Source organism: Ambystoma mexicanum, chromosome 6p (assembly GCF_040938575.1).
Source record: "Ambystoma mexicanum isolate Mex_15411 chromosome 6p, UKY_AmexF1_1, whole genome shotgun sequence".
Lineage (NCBI taxonomy): Eukaryota > Metazoa > Chordata > Amphibia > Caudata > Ambystomatidae > Ambystoma > Ambystoma mexicanum.
Genome location: NC_090935.1, coordinates 68,855,088 through 68,876,925, shown reverse-complemented (window position 1 = coordinate 68,876,925; position 21,838 = coordinate 68,855,088). Strand labels below are relative to the sequence as shown.

At 45.2% G+C, this 21,838-nt stretch overlaps 1 protein-coding gene across 1 annotated transcript in view; it reads left to right on the top strand.

Moving 5' to 3' along the window:
• Positions 1-21,838, top strand: part of LOC138511223 (long-chain-fatty-acid--CoA ligase ACSBG2-like) — a 412,570-nt gene that overhangs the window by 166,538 nt on the left and 224,194 nt on the right. The gene's annotated exons all lie outside the window — the stretch shown is intronic.

Below are 21,838 nucleotides of genomic sequence, written 5' to 3'. Positions count from 1 at the left end.
TACACACATATTGTAAAATACTTTCAACTAAAACACCCTATCAATAAATGATACAATACATTTAAAACAACAAATACTTCTTCTCCCCACACCCTTTAAATGCAATCATAAACCTAGAAGTTAAACTAAGGAATGAGAATAAGAGGATGGAGTAAAATAGAAAAAAAAGAGAAGAGAAAAAAGAAAATAAATAAAAAAAGATAAATGCAAAACACCCACACCACATTTACGACCCTGAAAGGAGATTTTTCAAATACATTGTTAAATATATTTCATGTTAAGAAGAATACTGTAATTACATTTAAATATTAAGAAATTAAAAAATGTACTTATCGTAATATCTGTCATATCTTCTCTACCTTTACCAGATTAAGCCAGTTCCGAACGCAGGAAACCACTCCATATTTAAAGACTCTTGAATTGTGCCTCACCATCCCCATCAATCATTTGTTATAAATTACATTAAAATAAAAATTATGGTTGAGACAGATCGACCTATCGACCAACAACATTACCTCAGGATCCCAAGGGATTTGAAAGCTTTCTATGTTTGTGATAGCGTTCGTAACCGCCTCCAAGATTCTCCCCTCCAAATCCTCTCCCATTGCTCCAACTATATCCTGTATTTGAGGTCAGACTCCCGTAACTTCATATAGCCCACTTTTGGGTTGTTTTCCATCATTGTTAGTATTTTTTTAAATATCAGAAATTAGCCTTTTGGGAGATAGATTAGCAGCCATGACGTTTTGAAAGGGCTATAATCTCCCGGTTAATGCCCTTCGTCTCTCTGGTTGCATCAGCCAGTGATGTGATTGCACATATTGCATATATCCTCTATTACTAGTTTGAATTATTTTTTACAGCCCTTGAAGGATTTTATTTGATGCGCTTGAAACATGGGACCCTTTTCTCTCCCCAAGGAACCCCTCACTATTCGCTGGTAAAAGGTCTGGGTTTCCATGTATGTCAAGGGGGAAGGGAAGGTCGCTAAAACCACTTTTACTGCCACTTCTTCCCAGATGTCCAAGCCCAGTCTGGTTATTGAGGTGATGTAGAGTGGAGGGAGTCCACCCACACCCTCGTCCAACGCTCTCCACTGCTTCTCAGAATCTAATTTTCACCATTCGCTCAGTACCCTAAACTGTGATGGTTGGGAATAATCTGGATGTCTTGGATGTCCAAACCACCCATTCACTGTTTTTTTTTATTAATCTTTGGGTACCTTCCCACATTCCCCATTCCACATAAAATTCTATTTTATTGCAAATGATTCAAGACATTTTTAGGAACTTCACAGGGATTGCCTAGAAGAGCAACCGTATCATCACATTTATTTAGTACATCTGGCCCAGCCAAAAGAGGGACAATCATCTCCATCCCTGCATATCCTCTCTGATAGTGGTAAAGGCTCTGGGCACTTGATTTCATAAGGACGATCTAATGAGGCTGGAAAGTTAACTCCTAAATGTTTGATGTAATGTTCCACCCATTTCAGAGGAACCTGAGAAAATAGCCTATATTTAAACTGTGGGGATATAGTCAGGGGCAGTATTTCAGATTGTTACTGTTTCACTGAAACAGACCCAAAATCCTTTAATTCTATAGTGAGAGGGTGAAATGATGTTTCAGGATTTGATAGGAAGAATAGCACATCTCCACAAACATTGAAATATGATGCTCCATTTTTCCAAACGTAATACCACTAATCATACAGTCTGTCCCAGTTCTGACTACTAGTGGTTACCTAGAACAAAATGTGATATACAGAGCAGCCCGGCACAACCCCTCTTTTGACATTGATCTTTCCAGATAGACTGCTGTTTACCTTGATCCTTGAGCTAGGGTCCTACAACACTGCTTTGAGCCAGCATCTGACATTTTTCCCGAAGCTCATCACTTCCAGAGCCTCCTCAAAGAACTTTCAGGACATCCTATCAAACATTTCCTTGGCATCCAAGGTCAAGAGGACTCAGAGAGCTCCCGGAAATCATTGCACTGTCACATGGGCCACTCTTCTTACATTATCAAATGCCTGTCTTCCCTTGATGAAGCCAGATATGTCTGTATGGATCTGACATGGGAGGATTCCCTCCAGTATGGTGGCTTAGACTTTAGTGAATATCTGGTCATCTAGTTTTAATAAGGCTATGTGACTTTATGACCCACAACATTCAGGGTCCTTGTCTGGCTTGTGAATGACTCTGTCTTTCACCATCGTCTGTGTGATTCTCTCCTTTGGGGCAAAGAGGTTTAATAGCTCCTTAAGGGGTTTAACAAGTGTAGTAGAGAATATCCTGTATAATCAAGTGTGGTCTGTGCTCTTTATATAAATGTAAGGTTGAGATGGCCTTTAAAATCTCGTTTCTGTGTAGGCTGTCCAATTCTGTTATTCTTCAGTTATTTCTGTGAACTGTGTTTAATCAATGCAACTCATTTAATTGTGACTAGTGGTGTCCTACTCTTTAATTTATTGTAGAGACTCCGGAAGGTTGCTAATTTGCCTTTATCCTGAAACTGTCTATGTCCCCACTTATCCCATATCGCTAGCGAACATTTACCGGTTTCTCTCACTCTGAGCTATCTGGAGAGAAAACTACTTGTTTTGTTAGTTCCTTTGTGCCTTGTAAAATGTGTGTTTGTTACTCAGTAGGGATCTTGCTAGCATATATATTTTCGTAGCTCCAATCCATCAATGCCCACACTATAATGCACCTGTCATAGCTCCTTTCTGTCCTTCCGGACAATGATATCTGTGCTGATCTCTTTTTCTTATGTTTTGACCCCAATGATGGGAACTGTGTTTCTAAGAGTGTCACGACTGTAACACCAATTGGCACCCATCGTGGACTGTTTAGAACTCATCTCCACAATCTTCCCCAGACAATACCTGTTCATAAGATTGTCTTTACTTTCCATTTGCAAGACTGTGGTACTTCATTGCTTAATTTCATAAACTACATAGCCCATAAAGTACATTGTGGCAGTTCTCATTCCCTGGCTATTCCTATGCAGTAGTCTTAGAACTACAACCCTCAGAAGCCTTAGATCAGTGCTGCTTTCACTTTCCCAGGACCATAGAGATAGTATGCAGACTACCTTCAGGTGTGCTGCACTAATGAGCCTGCTTCAGAACAGGGCAGGTCAGTATTCAAGCAGCTTCATGCAGGTGCACATGGTTCACTCCCAGCTCTTTGTGCTTTGATCCTTGGATTTCCGCTGTTTCCTGTTGCTTTCAGAGCCTACTCCTGTTCCAGTGTCCTACACTCTCCTGCCTTCTGCCCTGCACTTCAGTGCTTCGTGCACTGAAGCCCTGCTCCCTTGCTTGCAGTCTTTTGTTCCCTGTCTGCAGCCCCTTGCTCACTGTCACATATTATCTTGTTCCTTGCCTGCAATTCCTTGTTCTATGCCCATAGTCCCTATTACCTGGCTTTAGCTTCCAGGTATCAGTCCTGAGTTTTCTTGTTCCTGGTCTATAGTGCAATCTGCTGTTGCTTGATTCCGGTCCTTAGTTTCTAGTCTGTAGTTCTAGTCTCCTGTACCATTACACTTAGAATATTTTCTTCTTGCTTTTCCCCTTTCATTCCTGGTCTCTGTCCTGAACCTTGCTTTCTTTGACTTCCTATTCTTTCCTGGACATTTCTGTTACTGTTTTTGTCCTCAGGTACGCTTGTGGAGTTCCTTTGTTCAGAGTTTGACTGCTGTGTTTCCCAACAAGCAATCTCTGCCCCTTTCCTTTGTTGTGTTTCAGTATTGTACCTTGTGCCATATTGTTAACAGTGTGTTGGTTCCTGCTTCAGGAGCAAGTCAATGTTCAGTTCCTGCAGGACCCATACAGGCTTCAGTCTTGTGAGTACTGTTTCCTTGTTTGTGCCTTAGGGTCTGTTGCGGGGGACTGCCCCTTTAAGGCAGCCCTCCTGAGAAAGCGTCACAGCTAGGAAGTGATGCAGTGGGAGAGGCGAGTTGGGGGGTGGTGCCCAGGGGAAGGCAGTTTCTGGTTGTCAGAAGAATAAAGAGGTTGTGTTTCTTAACGTTGGTGTCTGTCCTTATTAATGCGGCCTGGGCCGCTAACATTTGGCGATGAGGTACACTCCCAGGCACCAGCGGTCCTCCTTTGCTGTGCGCCGGTGATCCCACCGCGCGCTTTGCTGCACGAGACAGTGATCCTGCTGCTCAATCCACTGCGGTCCTCATCCACGCAACGCAGGCATTCCTGCCTGCCGGTGACAGCGATCCCGCTAAACCCGCTCTCCAGTGTTCTGCTGCTACGTGGGGGACAGCAATCCCACTGCACCCGCCCCCCTAGCCTTTCTACAGTACCCACTCTCTAGCACTCCACAACGACGCAGGACTAGCGGGATCCCACTGCGTCTGCTCTCCAGTGTTCTGCTGCTACGTGGGGGCCAGCGATTCTGCTGCACCCACCTCCCCAGCCTTTCTACAACAACATGGGGCCAGCGACCCCGCTGTGCCCGCCCTCCAGCTCCTCCACAGCAACGCAGAGCCAGTGATCCCACTCCACTTGCCACCAGCCTCCCAAGATAACATCAGCCCAGCAGTGACGCCTCAAACCAGGCCCCCACGCACATCCACAAGCTGCATTCCCCCAAGGCCGTGCAGTCCATCAGTCCAAAAAGGGGCCACCCAGAAACATATTGGCCCATCTGTCACAGCGCACATCCAAGCCTGAGATGCACACAATCAGCCCACAAAAGAACCAGTAGAACAGCCAACGACCACAGCAGGTGGGTGCTGCCCCTTCCCCAGTGGATCAAATTCATGTGCCTATTGATATTGACAGTAGACAAACACAGTGAGTGCACAACAGCAGGCTGTGAAAAGACCCAAACCCAAATAACAATCCTCACTCAAAATACATCTCGGCACCACCATGAGCACCTCCCACGATCGTGCAGGGCAAGCCCTACAGGCCCCTGCACCAGTGATGCGGTCAAAATCGATGGCATGGCGATTGCCCCCACCTTTCTCCATGACCCCACAAGCAGACACAGGCCCGAGGTGGGTCGAATGGCTCGAGGACTGCTAGTCCCCATGCCTACACAGCATGTTTATTAACACGCCCAGCACAGAAATTAAAACACTAATCAAAACCATCAAGCCAGCAGAACACAATGATTTCCCAGCCTTAATAACAGCAATAACAGCGCTGAACAAAAGACTGGTCATAGAACCCAACAGGGACTATGAAAGATATATTTTTAATCAATGCATCCAACGCAGCGACGAAACAGTCGATGAGTTCATCACCCGACTCCAAATCAAGAGGTCACACTGCCAATTCAACACTTTTTCTCTAGAAGAGGCCGTTCGCCTAAGAGTATTAGAAGTGTGCCTTTCGCCCACACTAAAAAAGCAACTCCTCAAGAAACCCCTCACCATCGCCGAAGTGAACAAAATGGCCGGAATCCTTTGAAGGAGTCGATAAGCAAGCCACCCAGATGACCAGCATGACAACACTCAAGAAAGAGAGAAACAACGTGATAGCGGCAATCCACACAGGTGGCACCAGAGCAAATGAAAGACCCAGTGGATCAAACTACGCATCTACCCCACGAATGCAACGACAATGTTACAGGTGCGAAATGACTTTTCCCCATGCAGGGTCATGCCCAGCACTCACCCAGAAGTGTGGAAATTGCGGCAGGGAAGGACACTTCCAATCTGTGTATCGAGAAGGCAGACCTTTTCAAACGGCACAAACAAACCCATCACCACAGTACAGATTGTTCCAAAGAGCACCTCCAAGTCAATCGTATCAGATACGCCCTTGCCAACAAAGACCAAGGAGATATGTGAGAGTAGTAGAAGAACTTTATTCGGAAGACGAAATTCAGGAGTACGAGCCATCAGACCCAAGCCCACGGATTTGGGATGAATACGACAGCCCACCCCCATCACGACCAACCTTCCACACTATGTCACAAGTTAGTCAAGACTACGAGATGATCACTATGACCTGAAGGCACAGGACGAATTTGTGAACCTCATCATGGATGAAGATGAGGCACGAGAAGCACCAAGGATACCAGTAGACATATGTGACAAACAGTTCTGTTTTCTCATTGACTCAGGGGCCTGGGTTGTAATGAGGCCCATTATCAGGAGCCTGACCAAGAGGCGATGCCTGCTGAGCTAGAAAAGGGCTTCTTGTTTGGGCTTAATCAACATACATGTACAGGAAGTTGACACCATCAGCTCAACACTACCTCGATGCGAAACCAGAGGACACATATACAATGTGTGCTCAGGCACCACCCATGACCCCAACCATCACGAAGGATGACATTCTGAAAGAATTCCCAAGTTTATGTCAAGGGCTTGGCAAAATGAAAAGTCCACCAGTCAAGCTCCACATTGACCCAGCAGTTCACCCAGTCCCACAACACCCGCGCAGAGTTGGATTCCAACTCCAAGAAGCAGTCTCAAAGGAACTCAACCAACTCCTACAGGATAACATTATTGAACTGGCCACCGGACCAACACCATGGGTCTCTCCGCTTGTAATGGTCCCAAAGGAAGGGGGTCGTCTATGACTGTGCGTTGACATGAGGGTGGCCAACACAGCCAACCAAAGAGAACACCATCCAGGTCCCAAGATCGAAGACATGATCGTTCAACTGAACAAAGCTGTCCTCTTTTCAAAATTAGATTTGAACCAAGGGTACCACCAGTTGGTATTACATACCGATTTGCGACCAATCACCACGTTTGCATCCCATGATGGATTATTTTGATATAAACGACTGATCTTTGGGATACCGTCAGCAGCTGAAATCTTTCATGAAACCATCAGGCAGATCATACGGCCTGTAAAAAGAACTTTGAATTACAGCGATGACATCCTCGTGTTGGGAAAGACTTGCAAGGAAAATGATGACGCACTATGTGCGGCTTGCGCAGCAGTACAAGACATGGGACTGACCCTTAATCTAGTGAAATGTCGATTCAGTAAGTCCAAACTCAAATTCTTTGGACACATCTTCTCAGCTGACGGGATGACCCCTGATGCAGACAAAGTCATTTTCCATCTGCAGAAACCTGAACAGGTGGCTGACGTAAGATCATTCCTAGGGATGGCCGTATACTGCACCCATTACATAACCCACTTGCCACCATCACTGAACCTTTAAGATGGCTGTTACAAAAGGAAGCTCGGTTTGCCTGTACAGACGAATGCCAAAGTGCTTATGACACCATTAAACAAGCTCTCGCCGAAGACCGGAAACTCACCTACTTTGATCCTTGTGCAAACCAGCGGCCGGGATCCCTACCCGAGACACGTAGTAGCCTACGCCAGCAGGGTGTAAGCTCCCCCTGAGTCAGCTTACTCTCAGGCAGAGAAAGAAAGCTTGGCGGCTGTCTTGGCCTGTGAACATTTTCACAACGTTGTCATAGGAAAGAAACGTACACTCATCACGGACCATCAGGCACTACTATCTCTCTTCGGAAATCCAAGAACGAAAATGCCCCCCAGAATTGAACGACGGGGAATTCGCCTAAAAGAATATGATTTTGAAATCATCCACCGACCAGAGGGTGAGAACAACCCCGCTGACTATCTGTCCAGGCACCCGACTGGCAAACCAGTCCCCAGACCTAGCGACACTGAATATGTAAGCTACGTAACAGCCAACGCGTTACCTCCGGCCATTTCCATTGAAACCATTGCTGCTGCCTTGGCAGCAGACCCATCCATGGCTTTAGCCATAAGCCTGACAGAGAACAACAAGTGGAAAGATTTTCGCTGGGCAGTCCAGAGGCACCAGGGCGTGTGCAGAGATGAACTTTAGAGGCTCACCAGAATACACATGGAGCTAGCTGTTCAAGACAAAACCATCCTACTGAGGGGATGTCGGCTAGTCATACCAGCGACACTTAGGGCTGACGTCATCAAGACAGCGCATGAAGGCCACAGGGGTGCCAAGAACACAAAAAGGCAGCTCAGATGCCATGCCTGGTTCCCCTTCATGGACGATATGGTCAACCGGTGGGTGAAGAACTGCATGGCCTGTCAATGCACCGCAAAAGCAGAACCCCCAGTGCCACTCAGAGTAGCCAAAATTCCAGATCACCCTTGGGAACGAGTCGCAGTAGACTTCTATGGCCCACTCGAGTCGGGAGAGTACTTACTACTTTTCATTGACAAACACTCCAGGTTCCCCATCGTAAAGAAAGTAAAATCCATGGCCTTCGCTCACCTAGCTGCCAGGTTCAACAAAGTCATCAGTGAATGGGGGATCCCGAACCCAATCAAATTGACCAATGGTCCGCCTTTCAGCGAGCAAAGGATTTGTAATATTCGCAAAGCACATGGGGCTCATTCATCAAAGGATCACGCCACGCTGGCCCCAAGCCAACGGGATGGCAGAAAGATTCATGGACTCATTCAAAAAGACGATGCAAAGGGCACGAATCAAAGGGTCAGAGCCCCAGCAAGCTTTGTGCAGAATGCTGAGAGACTATTGGAGCACCCCCCATGAGGCCACCAACAAAACCCCAGCTGAAATCATGATGAAGTATCAAGTCAGAACCAGAATTGTCAACAGCCCAATAGCCCGGCTTGCACCGGATCGGAAGGTCATACGAAGGGATGCCAAACAGAAAGAGAAAGCCAGAGTTCAGACGGACGCAAGAAGGAGAGCTCAAACAAAGGAGTTTCAAGTAGGGGATGAAGTCTGGGTCCAACAAAAAGTGAAGAAGAAACAGACAGTTTGCACCGGAGCCGCTACAAGTGGTCGCTGTAAAACAGACAATGATAACGGCAGCAAAGGACTTAAGGGAAGTGACTAGGGATAGTTTGTTATTCAAGCATGTCTTGAGAGGAGAAGAAGAGAGACCTCCACCTGTTGACCCGGACCCAGAGCACTATAACGTAGCACTATGTACTGCACTCCCCCCCTTCCCCTTGCACTTTTTCCCTTCCCCCTACCCCTGCACTTGCGCGGTCTGAATGACACCTTGCCTAGTAGGATCGTTGTCTGTCTTCCCCTTGTTCCCCCCTCCCTGCCTCGTCGCGCCTTGAAACACTTGTGTATAGGCGCGTTACAAATGCCATATCATATCATATCATAACGTACAGGATGAGGAGTGTTTTCTCCTCAAACTGTAGGTTCTGCGTCAGTTGGACCCAAATGGCAAAACTGATGTTGGCTCAAGCCAAGAGCCACAAGGACGACCCCAGAGGGTCATTAAGAGACCTCCACAACTAGTTGAAGAGTGTCAAGCCACAGTTAAAGAATGTTCAGTTAAATTCCTTGCAAGGAATTTTATCCTGGGGTGTTGTTGCGGGGGACTGCCCCTTTAAGGCAGACCTCCCGAGAAAGCGTCACAGCGAGGAAGTGACGCAGTGGGGGAGGCGAGTTGGGAGGAGGTGCCGAGGGGCAGGCAGTTTCTGGTTGTAAGAAGAATAAACAGGTTGTGTTTCTTAACACTGGTGTCTGTCCTTATTAATGTGGCCTGGCCCGTTAACAAGGTCCAGACACCCACTCCTACTGCTCCTTTCCATGAGCATTCAGAGTGGGGCCCTGTAACAGTAATGAGCTCAGAAGGCTAGAGTTTCATGAGACCCTGTGGGAAACTCTTTCCCCATTCTGTGTAAACCTCAAGTGGGAACCTAAAGTGTTTGACTTACTTGTACTGCCGGACCCTTTCTGTTCACTGCATTTGTTGCCTGTCTGTAGTACTTGCCTATCCTTTCTTGTCTGCAGGATTCCTTACACTCCTGTCTCATGTGAACTTTTCTCCCATTGGCTTTGTGGGCACATATTTGCACTCAAGCCCCTGAGAAAGTTGGCTGTGCTATTTTGTTCAATGTGATGGTCTTTGACTTCAGGCGGGGAGGGGATCTTCAGTACTGGTGACTTTGGGTCACCTGTTTTTTTTCTGATGGGCTAAGCATCAGGGGTGTAAAGGCTTGAGGGTGAGTGTGGATTGCTGTCCCTGGGACTCCAAAGGCCAGGTCACTGGGATTGGCCAACAAAAGCTAACAGCCCCTCTGATCACCGAACCACACTTTGGCTATGATCTAAGGAAGGGGCACTGTATGGGATGTGTGGATTGCTTAGAAGTCACAGTGAGTAGAGAGGAATAGTACTACTGTAACAGTGGTATTCTGTATGTCTTATCTACATTGCCACTATTCTGTGCACAGGATCTGGTAGTTTCCAGAGAAAAGGCCTATTGATGACAATACCCCCTGCTGTGGCAGTTGTTGCTTAAGCATGGCATAGGCGGTGAGCAACATTTTGGGGAATCCTCGCACAGCACAGTAGATAGGGTGCCTACCTACCCTAGCCACCCAGATTAAAGAAAGGAGTGCTGCATGGGAATGTGTGGATTGTGGACTCCTTTCCAAGGAGCCTGCAAGTTTGTTTGTTTGTTTGTTTTATTTAGTATAGCGCTCCAGACCCAGGGGTAAATGGGCGCTTAAGGACAGGTTACATAGTTACAGTAAATAATCAGTTATACAATTGTGGCGTTAAGATGCCAAATATAATATGTACAGGCAGGTAGTAGGAACATTTCAAAGTATGTACAATATATACAGTTGGTACTGATCTTAGTCAATCTATTCAAAGTATGTACAATAAATGCAGTAGGGACTGAGCTTAGTTTATCTGAGGATTTCCTTCTCCAGAAGCCAACTAATGACTAATCTTCTGAACAATTGGAAGGATTTGGTCAATTTAATACTCAGTGGCAGGGTGTTCCAGAGTTGAGGGGCGAGGACAGTAAAACTTGAGCCCCCCGCTATTTTGGCGGAGAATCTGGGCACGGTGAGGCAGAGAGTATTGGATGATCTGGTGAGTCTTGTGTTAGGGTTGAGGGAGAGTTTATTGGTGAGGTACTGGGGGGCACGGTGATTTAAGGCTTTATAGGTGAGGCAGAGGATGCTCAGATCGATTTTCTGTTGGATAGATAACCATTTACAAGATATTCTATGCGGGAGATGTGCTCTCTCCTGGGAATATTTAGTGCTGCTCTCAGCGCATTATTCTGGAGGATCTGAAGTTTCTTGATTATAGCTTGGTTGGCACCAAGGTAGAGGCTGTTGCAATAATCAAGCTTCGTTTGTATGAGGGCCCTCGCCAGAATGAGGCAGCTGTTTGTAGATAGAAAGGGTCTACAAGCCCTAATTAATTTGTTTGGAGAGGTTGGTATTGGCGTCAAGGTAGAAGCCTAAGGTTTTCACATGATTCACAACTGGAATGATGTTGCCATCTATGATGAATTTGGAGTAGTCAGGGCTGAGTTTCTGTAGATTATTGGGGGACCCGACCAGGAGGAGCTTGGTCTTCTCATTCAGGCAGAGGCCGTGTGTGGCCATCCATGCCTGAATGATGGCAAAGATTTCGTTGATCCTGGTGGCGTCAGTGTTGTAGTTGCCAGTGATGGTGAGGAGTATCTGGGTGTCATCCGCGTAGTTGGTGAAGGTGACTCCCAGATGGTCCAGTTTGTCAAAGAGGGGTTTAGTAAAGATATTGTAGAGGGTAGGGGAGACACAGGACCCTTGTGGGACACCGCATGTGATAGGGATGGGGTCTGCTGCAGCCACAGATGAGAAAACCCTCATGGTTCTGTTGGCTAGGAAGGATTGTATCCAAGTGACAGCAGAGGGTGAGAAGTGGGCAGCAGAAAAGAGGTGGTTGCAGAGTATTTTATGGTCAACCAGGTCAAAGGCTGCTGAGAGGTCTAGGAGGAGTAAGATGGCTGCTTTGTTTTTGTCCTTGATGTCATCAATCTGACTTTTGAGGTCAACAAGGGCCGTTTCTGTTCCGTGTTGAGGACGAAAGCCAGATTGACGCAGGCCTAACAGTTGATTGGTCTCCAGGTAATCTTGGATTTGCAGGTAGGCGACTCTGTCGAGGATTTTTAGCACGAAAGGGACCGTAGTGATGGGCCTGTAATTGGTGGGTATGGCCGGGTCGAGAGATTGTTTTTTTAGGAGGGGGAGAACCCAGGACTGTTTCATGTTGTTAGGTACAGAATTGGTCGAGAAAGATAGGTTTATTAGTTTGGAGATGAAGGGGCTAGGTCTCGTGCAGCATCTTTGATGATCTGGGCGGGGCAGCTGTCCCCTTTACAATTAGAAGGTTTAAGGGATGCTATGATTTTTTGGATTTCAGGTATAGTAACCGGTTTGAAAGTAAAGCCGGAGGTGTTGCTGCTCGGGGTGGGTGTGCTAGGAATGAGGGCATTGCTGTTTCAGAGTTGTAGTCTTTTGGCCTCAATTTTGTTTTGGAGACCAGTAATTTTGTTGGCCAGGGCATTTTGGATACTGGTGCACCAGGGCTTGTCCTTCACGCAGGTATCGGTAGGAGGGTTAGGGTTTTCTAATTCCTTCAGGATGGTGAAGAGTTCTTTAGCCGAAGATTGGCCATTATTTATTCTAGTATTGTAGGTTTCTTTTTTAGTGCGGATTATCTCTTTCTTATAGAAGGAGGAAATGGTTTTGAGATTAGATTTATTTTCTGCAGTGGGGTTGGATTTCCATAAGGTTTCCATCTTGGCTTTCTTTTTACTTTACTTATAGATTTGAGTTCTGGTGTGAACCAAGAGTTCAAGTGGGCTATGGGTTTACCTTTGCGTTCCTTTAGGGGTGCAACAGCATCAATGGCGCTGGTGAGGGCATCATTGTAGGTGTTGACTAGAAGGTTAAGGTCGGCGGTGGCAGGGAGTGTGTTTAGAGAGGGGAGGATCAGAGGTGTGAGGGTCTCCGCAGAGATATTGCGCTTGTTTCTAGACAGGCAGGCTGGTGCATAGGGGCGCTGCTTGGGGTTGGGATTATTTAGGTTGATTTCAAATGATATGAGGGAGTGGTCAGTCCATACGAGGGGTTGTGGGGCTTTGCAGGTGATATTGCAGTTGTGGGCTGCGACCCAATCTATGGTTCTACCTTTCTGGTGGGTGGGTAGTGTAACGACTTGAATGAAGTCGTGATCGGATAAGGCGTTGGCCAGGGAAGCAGCTGGAGAGTCGTTAGGGTCATTAAATCCAAATTTGAGGTCTCCTAGAATGATATTTTGGGAGTGGGGTTTGGAGTTCTCTGCTATGAGAGTGGTAATGTCTTCCTCAAAGGATCCTGTGGGGCCTGGGGGCCTATATATTAGTTGAACGGCAATGGTACTCTTAGGGGTGGTTTGTACTTTGAAGGTGAGGTGCTAGCGGGAGGGAGGTGATATGTCTGAAGTCGAGTGAGGATTTGAAAATGATAGCTACACCTCCTCCGCGAGCATTAGGTCTGTCTGCTCTGAGGACAGAGTAGTTGTCGGGGACGGCAAGAGTGAGGTAGGGTCCTGCTACTTCATGTAACCAAGTTTCTGTAGTAGCAAGGAAGTCGAGGTCTCCTGAGAGGATAATGTCAGCGACTTCGGTGGGGTGGGCTACTAGAGATCTAACATTGAGTAGTGCACCTTTTAGAGAAGTTGCGTTAGTGGTCTTAGCGCTATCCTTAGTGGTTGAGGTCTTAGTCATAGGTTTGGTAGGCAATTTGCTAGATGTGGTGGGGAGTCTAGCGCCGAGTCTATTATTGCGGTCTTGGAGGGTGGGGTAGGTTGTGGGGCAGTGATCTAATGGGTTGGGAAGGAGAGGGTTGGAGGCAGTGTGGTTGGCATTTGTTGAGTTGGTACTGTTAGGTAGGATGTTGGCTGGTGTGGCCTTGCTTTTAGCGATGAGTTGTTGGTGAGGGGTGTGTGTGAAGGGTGGAAGGGAGGGGAGGAAGGGTGTGGGGCAGGGGATGGGGTGGTGCCTAGGGCAGCCTAGTTTGGCTAGTCCATTGTTGTATGGTATGTAGCTGTTGTTGCTACATGGAGTCTTATTGTTTAAGATAAGAAAGGGAACATGATGAATATGAGCCAATGGATCATAATTGGAATTGAGGAGAGAGTGGGCAGTTTGGTTGTTGACACGGCAAGGTAGGCAGGGGCTAGGTTCGAGCTAGCTGGTGTGGTGCGGAGGCGGGCAACTTTAATTACAGATTGAAATTGTTGTTATAGTGCAGAAAGGGCAGTTTTAGTAATGCAACCACAGGTAGGCACAGGCTAAATTCGAGATTATAGCTAGGGTGCAAAAGGGCAGTTCAAATGATGCAACAACCGGTAGGCACAGGCTAAATGCGAGATTATAGCTAAGGTGCAAATGGCAGTTTAAATGAAGCAATCACAGGTAGGCACAGGCTAAATGCGAGATTATAGCTAAGGTGCAAAAGGGCAGTTCAAATGAAGCAATCACAGGTAGGCACAGGCTAAGTTCGAGATTATAGCTAAGGTGCAAAAGGGCAGTTCAAATGAAGCAATCACAGGTAGGCACAGGCTAAATGCGGGATTATAGCTAGGGTGCAAAGGGCAGTTCAAATTAAGCAATCACAGGTAGGCACAGGCTAAATGTGGGATTATAGCTAGGGTGCAAAGGGCAGTTCAAATGAAGCAATCAAAGGTAGGCACAGGCTAAATGCGGGATTATAGCTAAGGTGCAAAAGGGCAGTTCAAATGAAGCAATCACAGGTAGGCACAGGCTAAATTCGAGATTATAGCTAGGGTGCAAAGGGCAGTTCAAATGAAGCAATCACAGGTAGGCACAGGCTAAATGCGAGATTATAGCTAAGGTGCAAAAGGGCAGTTCAAATGAAGCAATCACAGGTAGGCACAGGCTAAATTCGAGATTATAGCCTGTCTGAAGTGATGAAGTGATAAGGGCGTTGCTGTGCACCAGGTACGATAGTATTTGCAGCAGGAGGCAGCTAGCTTAAGACTCATGTCAGGGGCTGCAGTGAATAGGACAATTGTACATAAAGCTTACAGTCTCACCGTGGAAGCCTTAGCAGGCTTATCGTGCAGGCTGGGTTGGCTGGCTGAAGGCTAAGGAGATAGCAGATGCAGGGGTCGAGGAGGTAGGAGTAAGAGACCTGGAGCATCAGGCAGCATGGCCAGCTCGGTCAGGAGCCTTTTTCCATGTGCCTTCCTCCGTGGGCCGGCGCTCGCCTTCCGGCGAGAGATGATTGGCTAGAAAAGATTCTAGCAGCCAATCCGGGTACTGCAGGGCTCAGAGGCTCGAGGAGGGGAGGGTTGCAATGCATGGGGCGGCCATGTTGGAAGGTGGATGTCCTCGTGTTGGGCAATGGCGGATGCACCTTTATTCCGAAAATAACGGGAAAAATTCGTTTTTAATTTGAATCAGCAGGATTCTATTGCAATGTAGGCAGGATTGCAAACCTAGTGGTGCAAAAATCGCAGGATGCGGCTCATCCGTGAAAATAGCTTGGGCTGCTGTGGAAATGCCCATGAGCTTACCTTTACACCCAGCAGGGTGAAGGTGAAGGTAATGCTGCTCCTGCAGCTCGGAGGGGGAGCAGCCAGAGCTCCTGCTCTGAAGAAGAGGGTCTACAGTTACAGTGAACAGGGGGGCATTGTGGTCAGTTTGTTATTCCATATGTCTCATGTGTGTTTCCTCTATTCTATAGGGTGTGGCGGAGAACCATTTACAAGGTTGCAGCCATCAAGTTTTCTTGAAGGTTCTGCTGGGCTTCACAAACTCTTGGTGTGGGTACAGTTCTGGACACTGCCACATGTTGAGGCAACGGCATTATGAGTAGGCTTAGGGGCGAGCAAAAACATTGTTGTAAGTCCTCCCACAACACAGTGGACAGGGTGCTGGTGCTGCTGGGAAAACCCACCTACAATATTTGAATGAAGCCTTTGGTGTTGCCTCAAGTAAATGTCTATCAGGAAGATTGATCTGAAGTCTTTCCCTCTGTCCTGTAGTAACTCCCATGTTGCTGCTTGATCTTGATAATCGAGGATGTTATTGTAGGTTAAGGTTGCAGCACCATTTAGGAGGAATGATGCTCCTGCAACAGAGAGAGGCGGTCCTTTATGTATTTGCTCTCAGGATTGCCTATTCTTGTGAATTAACTCTTTCACTGATGCCAGCAGCTGAAAGGAATTTGTTAATTTGTCTGCCTTCCAGAAAGGTCTGCGGATTGAATTAAATGCAGGTATGGGGGTGACCAAGCTAGGTTATTTTTGTGTTTCCTTTTTCTTCTTGCAGAAATATGTTTGTCCACAGATTATGTTAATATCAGGCTATGAATGTTTATAAAGGGAAACGTGAATGTGATACAAGCATGAATGTGGAATACAGGTCTTGTTTATAAAGGGAAACGTGAATGTGATACAAGCATGAATGTGGAATACAGGTCTTGTTTTAAGTGAAAAACACATGAATAGTTACATTGGAATTGGATAGGTATCTCCATGCAAGTCATTATTCGGCTGCTGTTTTGTGGAAACTTCATATAAACACAGCTAGAGCATTGCACTATGAGCCCCTCAGATGACAGTTCAGTACACACACACAGGACTAGATCTTAACATTGTACATCCTACTTCTTAGATTTCAGTAGGGCAAAAAGGAAAGATGAAAATGTAGATGCATAATGTGTTGTCCCTGTGTATCATGTGAGGAACACACGGATAACATTGCAACAGGCGGCAGTCTCTCTGAAGGTAGGGAGGGACTTATGGCATCAGCTAATAATTATCAGTGTCTCCTTAGGAAGGTAGAGGGTATGGCGATAAAAATATCGCTGAACATTTTTACTGATGGAACAGCACCAAGGAGGATTGGGAGGGCAATCCCCTCTTGTTGGTTATTGTATTTGCTCCTCTGGGATCAAAGGGCTAGCAGCTTTGGTCAGTGTGTGGCTATATGAACAGATGTATTCCTTTGGGTCCTGTGATCCCCACAGTACTGGGTGTTTGTTGTTACCAGGGGCTTCCTGAAGGGTCAGGATTGGTCTCCTTCACTCTACTGTGAATTACTAGGTAGGTCTTTATACATGTTTTCACATTTTAGGAAAAAGTCATCAAATCACACTTTTTGAGTTTAATGCTAGATATCTCAGTATAAACATTGATCACAGTTACATAATATGTATGCCCCAAACCAACAACATCACATTTTTCTATAATTTTGCTTAACAAATTACTGAAAAAACATATATCTTTACAATAATATCGGTTCAAAAAATGAGTACAGGACCATTTGAGAATGTTGATGAATTGGCATCAATTGAAATGGTGTTTGTAGTTGAAGTCCAGTGTGTTTTGAATAGTGACCTTTTCTTCTTCACGGAAATAAACACAAGATTTTCTATACATTTAAATTAATCAGATACATACATTTAATATTTCTTCACTTACAAGAGACTATCAATTTAGGTTGCCTTAATCTTTACCAGCCTTATAATCATAGTTTAAAGCCACCCTTCCAATATGAAATGTACTCAAAGAATATTAAACTCAAAGAAGTCTCAATTCTGTAAAAATAAAGAACACAGCACTAATGTCAGTATTACCTAACCTCAGCAGTTTGTAATTGTAATTCTAGTTACCTCAATCTCCGAATACATAAATGGAAAACACATACTCTTTAATAATGGACGATGGATGACTGGTCATGTTCTGTGCTAGGTTTGTATATTTCTTCCTAATCAAAGAACAAATCGAATCAATACGTTATTCACACTACTAAATTCCCATTTCTGTCTAGTCACTAATCCTCACCATTGAAGGGTGCCTGCTCCTATTGTAGAAGTCAATCACCTAAAGTGACAAAGCAACATGCACCATTCTACACAACTCCATACATTCTTACTCTGAGCGTCTAAGCCGTCGCTATAGTGACATCATCAAGCTTTGTCCGAGACTTTTGTAACTCGAGATAACTGTGACCTAGTAAGGGCAGCATTTTAGAATGAACCATAAAGAGTCCCCTTCTCACTCTATAGGGGGTATTTGCTCTGCTCTTCTAGTCCCTCACTAGTACATTACTCACAATCTGTGTTAATGTCTAATCCATTATGTAAGAACACATGGTGTTCTAAAATAAAAGTCCTTTTAACGCAATCTATTCAAATCCATCACCATCTTTAAAAATCAAGTCATCATAAATCTCCAACATTACTGCCCATGTTTATTACCCTAATCTTTAGTACACGTCGATAATGTATTACATTTTAGTACTCAATACTTCTTGGATGTATCATTAGGGGTTCTGAGAATTAATACTGGGGCCATTTAGGAATTATGTCAATTCTAGCACATCCAGTTCTCAAACAGTTAACATACAGTTTTGCTTCATCCTTAAACACTCTGCTGGAGCCCTTTAACAATATACATAATGTTAAGATATGTGTCAAGTATCATTCAGTTATGAAATACATTTACAGAAAGCATGTCAAATCACAATCTTGATTTAAACCCCTCGGTGAGATTGAGTCTAGTTTCCTTAGCCAAAATATTTGTACTGTAGCAGATTTTGATTGAAATTGCCTTCTCTCTTTCATTCCGAAACTTGTTCCAGTATTACAAAACGTAACTGTGCTATTGAATGGCCTCTCTCTGTACTGTACTGTTATTAGAGAGGTATTGTTCTTAGTTCGTAAATTAGATTTGTGTACACTCCATCTTATTTTGACTTTTCTAGAAGTCATGCTCACGTAAAATAAACCACATGGGAATTTAATTTCGTAAATGACAATCCTAGTCAAACAAGTCAAAGAGTGATTCAATAATACAAATGACAACTTTTCTGCATCCGGCTGTACCTTTGAAATTCTCAATCCTTCTAATTTCCGATGAATGTAAAGCATGTACTAAAGAGTCTTTTAAAGAATACATTTCGTCTGCGCAAAAAAATGGTATTTCCTTAAAAGATTTCCTCAATTCTGGGCCAACCTGCAAGATTTTCCACTTATTCTTAATACTCTCCTTTATTTGTTTGCTCTGTTGAGAAAACACAGTAACATACACTAAGTTTAGGAAGGTCCCTCATGCTCTATTGCTCCAATAATTCTTGGTCAAATTCTTAAGCTTTTTTGATGCTCTGATTAAAGTTGTGTCATCCTACTTTCTCAATATTAATTTCATTTCTAACTCCTGTTTCTTGGAATTACAATTATGTTATTCAGAAACTATTCGCTTTATCTCGTGAGTTGCAAATACGGCATTCCATTGATCAGGCCTTTGGGGTGGAAGATATCACCTCTGAGTATGTTAGTAGCATCATTCGGTATCAACATTTCACTGGTAACACCCAGTTCTTCTTTGATTTTCCCTCCCTATCTGACGGACTGAGAGACAGCATCTCTCACAGTCTTAGCGCCATACAATATTGGATGGCATTTTACTCACTCATGCTCAATTGCACTAAAACCAAAGTTCTTTACTTCCCTACCAAACAAGCAATCTCTTACTCTCCCCTCCCTTATTTTTCTCCCCCGACTACCTTAGTACTCTCCTTTTGCTTGCAACCTTGGTGTGGTATTTGACCCACCTCTCCTGAACTGACTACTGTGCTAGTCTTCCTTACAGCATTCCCAACCATGCTTTCTCACCGCTGGACAAAGTCCTGCACTTTGCTGTCCTTACACTCTTCAACCTTACTCCCTTTACTTCTACCTCCTCAGCTCACCGCCAAATTAGCTAGTTACCCATGATACTTAGAGCTAAATACAAAATTCTTATCATTTTCAAAACCATGCATGGCCTTGCCGATCCCTACCTGTCTATCCACCTCACCCCCTACTCTCCCCTTCACCCACCACTTAAGCCCCCTGTGCTCCTTCTTATTTCTACTCTCTCCCTCTTCTCGCTCCCCAACTGGAATGGTCTTCCTCTCCAGCTCCTATCAACTCATTCTCTGCCACTATTCACACCGAACGGTAAAGCCATCCTGCTGTCTGAAGACGCACCATACTAAAACCATTTCACATATCCTACCTCTCTCCTGATAAACCTACGTAATGCCTACTGTACATTCCCCTGTCCCCTACACCTCAGAAATGTGCACTTAGTCCACTCTCCCCTTACCCACGAATAAATCTATTGTCCTTTGCTCCCGTTACTGTGTCCACCTCCATTGCCATCAACTGGTCTTCCACCGTTACTCTCTTACCCCGTTGTAAAGAACTGCTGTCCTCAGCTTAGTTCTTATGAATACATAGTCTCTGCAAGCATTTATGTGCCCAAAATATATTACTATCCCTGTGTGTTTATTTTTAATAAATTCATGAGAATAAATTAATGATGCACCCCCCTAGCTCCACATCTATACATGAATCACTCTTGCACATATACACACACACAAACACACACACACACACACACACACACACACACACATCCACTCATCAACACATAAACACACACACCAGTGCACACACACAGTCTCACACACATACACACAATCCTTCTCTTTCATCTACACACACACGCACAACCTCACACAAACATAGACACATTGTGCACACACATATTCTTGGAAGGGTTAATGAGTCTGGAAGAGTGGCAGTCAGTTTGGTTGGTGGAGGGGAGAGTACAAAAGAATGGCTTCCTAGAAGCCAAGATCATGTAAGGTAGACACAAACTACTGCATGTTTGACATCATGGAGGGGGTGCTGACAAACTGTCCTTGCATCAGTAAACCTAAGGACCAAGCGTTTCCCTGAAAAATCTGGTGAACAATTATAGAAATTATGGGCACAGTCAAAGTCACAGCATGTAAGCTGTTGAGATTTCGTCAAAGTCCCAACCTGCACACGCGCCATATAGGCCATGTGGCCATGCAAAAACCACATCAACAACTGCCACACAACTGAAGGCAGTTCACTATCTGACGCTCGCTTCACACCTCTCACATCCTGGTACATCTCGAGGTGACAGACTACTGAATGCCCAGGGCAAGTGGACTCTGGAGAATGGAAGGAAACCATACAAAGGAAGGTAAATCTGTCACACATCCTCTAGAGGATGATGAAAAACAAAGTAGAAATTCACCTTCTTCACTTTTGAGGTACAGACATGGCCCAAACCAACACAGAGTGTCCCTCACTTTGAGGGACCTTGTTATACTTATGTGCCTTTAAATCCCCCTGCCCAGAGAAAACTCACATATCATTATCACCTGCCACGTATTCAACAACATTTGGCTAATTGAAAGCTGTTTGTACACAAGCCCACAGAGACAAGCAACCTCCCAGACAGTCTCACCCACCCCTCTCTAAACCTGCTCACCTGCTTTCCCACACTACTCCTCTACTCAAACCTCTAACATTGACCCTCATCTACCTCTGCTTGCCTAGCAATCTCACTCCTTGTATCCCCAATATCATCTACCGATCAGGCTCCTTCCATAATTTTCCCTACCTCACAACACCTCTTCCGGTCTAATCCTACATCCTTGCCCTCCCACATCAGTCTCCTCAGACAGTGGGATGTGAGTCAGACAAGCATGGAAGAGTCTGTTATACCCCTGAGTGTTCTCTACCCGGCCACCTCTGTTCAAAATCATGTGGGTATGCTTCTGCATGCCTCATTTCCACCTGACTCCCGCAACCTATTACACTAGATGTGAAATCGACAGATTCTCTTTGGTAGCAATCTACACATCGTTAGCAGCTTCTCACCAGCATGGCAAAATGAGGAAACACTCATTTAACAGCTGCAAAATCACCCAATTGACCTTAAGTCTGCTAGAAAACAGATCTCCCCTCTGGTCCCCAGCAGGCTAAATGACTGCTCTAGCCTTCTAGTGGAGCTTCCACTCTCTTCCTCTTCCTCCATTTAAAGTTATTAACTTTGCCTCCCACAAGCTCATCATCCTCCTTCTCTTATCCTTAATTCACACCCATCGGTGCAGGACAAGCTGACCCTCTATACACAGCACACACGTGTGAGGTCCCTAATTCCGGTCTTGACATCCATAAAGGAGATTCCCCCTACCTAGCTAACTTCTTCTAACCCCCTGCTCACACTTGTTGATT